We start from the raw sequence: 6,748 nt of genomic DNA on the forward strand, positions 1-6,748 counted from the left end.
CTATACCCTTTTTATTTTTTGTTTGAGACAGGGTCTCTTGCAGTTGCTTAGAGTGTCACTACGTTTCTGGGGCTGGCTTTGAACTTGTGATCTTCCTGCCTCAGCCTCCTGAGTAACTAGATTAGAGACACATACCACAGCACACTGCCAGATCAGTATTAAATTAAGGAAGAAGGAACGAAAGCTGAAAGATGAGCCCTGTGTCAGATGAGGGCTATATGAGAGGCACTGTCACCATCAGGATTTCCCAACTGGATAGGAAGGACTGCATGGACTGCAAGTAAAGGGAATAATGCCCCAAGCGGTCTTTGTTAACTGAGGTCCTCTCTGCACCAGCCCTGCCTGGGTTACAAGTTTTATAGACACTGTTTTACTTTGTCCTTACATAGCTGTGTTAAAGTCACCCGAAATTATTGTGTTTTGATTGACTTTAGTTTGAAATCTGCTTTATTTGATATGAGGATGGAAACCACTGCTTGCTTCTGCAGTCCCTGTGAGTGGTATGATTTTTCCCAACCCTTCACCTTCAATCTGTGGATCACTGTTTCTATGAAATGAGTCTCTTGGAGGCAGCATATTGTTGGGTCTTTTTTTTTTTTTTTTTTTTTTGGATCTAATCTGTTTGTCTATGTCTTTTGATTGGTGAGTTTAGGCCATTAACATTCAGGGTAATTATTGAGACATGATTTGTATTCCCAGTCATTTTTGTTTGTTTTTGGTATTTAAAATGGCTTAGTTTCTCCTCTGGTTTGTTTGGGGCACTTTCCTCACTTGTTTATTCATGTTGTCTGTGTGTCTTCCTTTCTTGCAGGGTGGCTCTGAGATATTACAGTTTCTTCCCTGTATTCTTATAGTACCCATGTAGATTGTCTGTACCTCATCTTGATGTTGGGCTTCCAGACCCTGCTGGTGTACCTCAATGAATGCTACTGCATCCTGAATTTGTGTCCTGTGCAAGTTGGTGGGGGTGGATGGGACTGCTGGGCTTGACCTCCCTGTAGTCTGCTGGTTGGAAGGGGCAGTCCTGCAGCGGAGGCTAGGCTCTGGAAGGTGTCTGCCCCTCCAAGGTAGGGGTAGATGGGGCCTGCTATGGGCCTGGGACCTGCCCAGGCTGGTATTGGTGGATATGGGCCTCAGGCTTGACCCATTCTCGGTAGTCTGCTGGTCAGAAGGGTTGGTCCTATGCCAAAGACTAGGCTCTGGTGGGTGTCTGCCCCACCAGGGGAGGGGTGGACTGAGCCTGCTGTGCATGTGGGTCCCACACAGGCAGGTATGGGTAGATCTGGACCATTGGCCTTGACCCCAAAGACTGACTCTTGCTATTTTCCCTCAAGAATTTTATTTTTACAAACAGCAAGAAGGCTCCTGGAATAATGTTCAGCAGTCTGAACAGGGAGGCATCTGTTCTCCTTCTTAAGTAAGCCCAGCAGCCAGAACACATTGGTGAGTTTATGTTATCATCCAGGAGAGGCCAGCTGCCTACTGTTATCTGTGCGGGAATGTTGTTCTGCTATTTCCCTTTAACTGATACTAAAACTGAGAAGGGAAAGGACTCCAAATACAACATATCATTCAGGGGCATGAGGGCGCCCCCATGGAATCACACTGCCAAGAAGATTCTGAAATAATTATTCAGACAGATCAGGAATATTTTCATATCTAAAGCCTGTGGCCAAGTATATTGGCACACACTGTGGTTGGGTTGAGTTGGTCTCTTCCACAAGATGGATTGATGGTAGGAGTTCAAGGAAAAGCAGAATAATTTGTCCACATAATCAAGACTTTAGAAAAATCCAGAGGCAAGTATTTCTGGCTAAAGATGAGTCTTTGAAGATGTTCTCTTAAGAGGCTTCCATCCATGTGCCATGGCTCCAGGAAGAGAAGGCATATACCACACCCTCACTCTGGCCTTAGGCCATTGCCCGCTCTGAGGATAGCTCAATTTTTTTTTCATGAATATTGACTGATCGGGCTATGTGGTTAAGGATTGGTCTTTCAAGGAGATCATGTTCTGCAATCTAGGCAGTCAAAATGTTTGTTCCCCTAATTCCCCCAGATCCAATTCTGTGAAAGGAAGGACCAACTTTTCTCTTTTCAATATAATGTGGTCTTGGTTTAGAAAATCAGAGGATCTGAGATCCATGAGAATTTCCTTTGGATTCAGGCTCACCCAATCTTGGTTGAAAAGGACGATTTCTCTTAGGGTATTTAGAAGCCAGAGAAATAGTGGCCTCTGGCTGAGGTGCCATGGGAATCCAAGAACAGCAAAGAAAGAAAAGACCCTTGGCCCATGGATTCTGGTCAAGGGACACTCTAGCAACAACAAGGGGCCTAAGAGAATAGGCACTATTGCTTCAAAATATACCTGACAATCTAATTTTAGGCATGTGTGGTTTCAAGATGCACATCAACCATTGATCTGTCTCTTAGACTCAGCCAGGGAGAGAGGACCAATAAAATTGGGCCAAATTCCTTTATTTAATCCCTCAGCTGTTCTGTCTAGACTTTCTCTGAGATACTGATTAAGTTTCTCTCAATGACTGAGAAAATCATCATCTACTGGTGATCACATATCTGGAATTTTTCATGCTTTATACTGTTTGCTGGGCTCTCTGTCCTATTTCAACTACTTACAGAGCTTTTATATTCAAATGTCGTTCAGACTTAAATACGTACTCCAGGCCCTGATATTTCTCTTCCTTAAGGTACCTCCAGTGCCTCAAGCCTCACCTATGCTCCCAGGTCCAGTGAAAGGCTCCACAGTTTCAGTCTGAAGTGATCCACATTGGTGTGCTCCTTCCCCTTCACTCCCTCATCCAGTCAGTCACTAAAGCATGAACAATGCTAGCTCATGGCTATCTCTTGACCTGTCTACTCATGTCTAATCCTATAATCACAATCTTACTCTCATCAGTTAAAAATTTTTCTTGGCCTGGACTAGGAAAGTTACTTCCTAAATGTTTCCTCTCCTGTCCTTATTCCACGTGGCAGGTCAGAATGAGTTTTCTGCAGCCCAGACTTGGTTTATTTGATTTGTTCTAGCATGGCAATTCGAAGTGTGTCATGTCTCATCCCCACTTATTTCTCCTATTCTTTTTCTGCCTTTCTCCAGTGGTCCCCATGGTACACAGTGTAGGTTCCACTTGCCAATGTGACCAGCTCCCACTACCTCTGTGGCTTTCCAAACAGGGTCTCTGTTCATGTCAATTCATTCTTTTTTTTTAATATGTTTTTTAGTTGTAGGTGGACATAGTACCTTTATTTTATTTATTTATATGTGGTGCTAAGGATCGAATCCAGTGCCTCACATGTGCTAGGTGAGCACTCTACCGCTGAGCCACAACCCCAGCCCCTCAATTCATTCTTAAAGACTAACTTCTTTATAGTTTTCCTGATTCTTGGGTCCAGATACAAATAAATGTGTTCTCCCTCCATCTCGACAGCATCTATGCTGGAGAATAATTATGGCACTTAGAAAAATAAATGGTTATGAAGAAATGTGACATTGTCACTACTGTTTCACCTCTACCTGCTGCCAGATGGTGAAACACAATGGCAAGGATATATATATATATATATATATATATATATATATATATATATATTGCTGATTGAGTACAGGAGTGAACTTGCTTCTTCTTCTATTTTTTTTTTGTTGTTGTTTCTCTCCATGTCTGTAAATCCTGTTGGAAAACAACCTTTTCTTCTAGGCGCCAGCTGCTACTCCTTCTGTTTGTCTTTGCTCATGGTTTCCTCTTCTTTTGCTGTTTGTGTCTCTTTTCCTAAATGCCTCCAACCCTCCTGCCAGACTCTTGCTGGTTCCCTCACTTACATAAGGCCTGGCAATTGACTTTAAATCTGGTCTGAAAACTCCCCCCAAATGTGGGATGTGACCCCAGCTGCCTACAGGTTATCCAAGAGTCTGCTACAAGGGAGCATTACCTAGTTTGAGAAGACAAAATAAAAACCACTTGGCTCAGTGTTGGATTCTGAAGGAAATAGCTGGGCTGAGTGACTCAAAGCGTTTGCATTTTCTGGCTACTACTTTCATAACAAAAGCACCATTTTAGCCACCTGAACTTAGCTGACTTCATTTTGTTATTAGGAAGGCTTTGGGGCTCACACGGAAACAAGGAGCTCATCTGTGTTTGCTCTGATGAGAGATGTGTGTACCCTGGTAGATCTAGTCTAAGGCCATCTATTATAAGAAGCAATAGGAAATCTTACTCTTATTGAACATTGGCAAACCCAGGTACTCTAATACAAGACAATCCCCTGTCTGGTGTCATTATGATGACCAGACATTCCTATCTGATTGAACACTATTGCATTTCACTTTCTTTTTTTTTTTTTTACCCCTAACATATCTCAGGTAGATCTCCTTTGTTTCCCCAGCAGCCACCAACATGGGACTACCTCAGTGTGTTCCCAATAGTCAGCATCACTGAATCACTTAATACATCTTTGGACATTAATAAACTAACAATTTTAAGGCAATCAAAACATATAAACATATTATATAATGAAAATGAATTATTTACAATTTTATCATAAATACTGCTTTTATTTTTAAATCTTTTACCAAGGATTTTTCGCTCACCTCAAGGATGGATAGTTATCTTGAGTCTTTAGATATTCCTGATGTTGTCACGAGTCTCATGGGTAGATGTCTCACTGGAGAGTCCACAAGTCCTTCACATCATGAATTGGTAAGGGTATCACTCTTCAAAGCCTGAAGGCAGTGTGAGTCCATCTGGGAAATGGAGACACCATTGTCAAAATACACTTTGCTTGTGTTTTCCTGGAGGATGGGATTGTTGGTTGCAATACTTGGGTGTGGAGTTTAAAGGTCCACTTGTGTCATTTACTTTGTTTACTGAAGAGAAGAAGAAGCCTTTATGCTCTTGGGAATGACCCCATTCTGAATAATCAAGTTCTTGCTCTCCTGGCTGTCCTTTCTAAGAAATCCCAAATATTAGTTTTTAACCTTAAAAATTTTGACCCATTGTCTCTGAGATGAGAGAGTTAGATGGTTCATGATCCTGATTGTATTATGAGGATATGTAACTTACATTGGTGTCTTAAATTGTAGCATTATTCTTCACTGGCATTAGAATCATAAAGCAATATTTTTATCTTATTTAAAAAATGCACACTGGTATTTTTTTTCAACATTAGAACATTGAAGAATGGAAAAGGCATTGTCTTTGCTGGGCATTCATTTCTTTAAATAGTGCTTTCAAAATATGTATATTCAGTGGCTGGAATTTGCTAGTACTGAATATTTTTACCATTTCCATTAACATTGAGTAAAGATCAGAAGTTTTGCTTTTGTTGTTCTTGTTGATGTTTTTGGTGATTTTGTTTGTTATTGTTGTTTTGGCTATCATTTATTCTCTGTGGATAAACAACATGCAGACTGTCATCCAGGGACTTATTTAGTAGCTACACTGTTTCTTGTCTCCCATTTCACATGTATCTACTGAATATAAGACAAGAGTTGATTAAGTAAAAAACGTTTTAATTCTGTAACCCAAGTTGTTCAATGACTAAAAATACAGAAGTTTGTCAATTATTCCTTTCTCATGTGAGAACCTTGCATGTTCTAAGCATTTATTTATGCTCATCATGATTTTATGTAATTTTCATATGCAGTAAGAACTAATAACTATTTTTATACATCATATATCATGGATTATAAACACTATTTAATAGAGTAATTTGAAAAAGCATTTTTTCAACAGTTCATTGTGATTTATTTCTGAAAATAATTAGTCATTATCTTTGTGACTTGCTTCAGACCTTCATTATCAAAAGGGAAAATTTATTTTTCATATGATGTAAAACTTTAAGAGACTATCAGGGGTAATAGTCTCTTTCTTGCCTTTCGTGACAATGTTAATCAATTTTGAAATAGGGAGTATTATTTTGTATTTTTTATTGGAAAAACTGTTGATTCTGTAGAGAAGCTAATGTGCTTTATTTGAAAAATATTACAAAAGCTTTGGTAATTTCGTGAATACCGTTGAACCAAGACTCATGACTGAAAATGAAAATGGGGCGAATGGATCACAAGTCCACTAAAATTAAACACCTGGGTGTTCATTGTCTTCTTCCTGATCACACTTTTCTTGTTTGCCTGCTTATCTAAATCATCACCCTCACTGCTTAATTTGATTGACAACTTTATTCTTCTACCTGCCAAGTCTTATTCACTCTTCTACTTCACAAAGTACTTATGAATTATGGTGTTCATTACTTTTTATTACCATCTTCATACTTCATTTGGCCATTAGCCCATTTCTCTCTGTGTATGAATTAAGGATATAACAAAACAATGGTTTGTAAGGAAAAACCAAATACCCCACCTAAACAATGTACATCTACACTTACACATACAGGTTGCTCTTACACACTTAAAGAGTTATACATGAATGCTCATAGCAGTTTTAATTGAAATGCTAATGGGAAATAATCCAAATGTCCATGAATAGACTTATAGATTCCCAAATGGAGGTACAGTGAAATAATACATAGCAACAACAAAAAAAGCATGAGCTGCTAGGGTGTGCAACACGCATGAGTCTCAAAATAATTATGCTGCATCAAAGAAGCTTAACAACCACAACAGAAGATACATGGGTGATTCCCTTTTTTTTTTTGTGGAATTCTAGAAAATATAAAGTAACACATGGTGACAGCAAGCAGATCTGCAGGTTCGCACGTTACATTGGCAGAGGGAGAGGCA

This window comes from Urocitellus parryii, chromosome 6, assembly GCF_045843805.1.
Source record: "Urocitellus parryii isolate mUroPar1 chromosome 6, mUroPar1.hap1, whole genome shotgun sequence".
In the NCBI taxonomy this organism is placed as follows: Eukaryota; Metazoa; Chordata; class Mammalia; order Rodentia; family Sciuridae; genus Urocitellus; species Urocitellus parryii.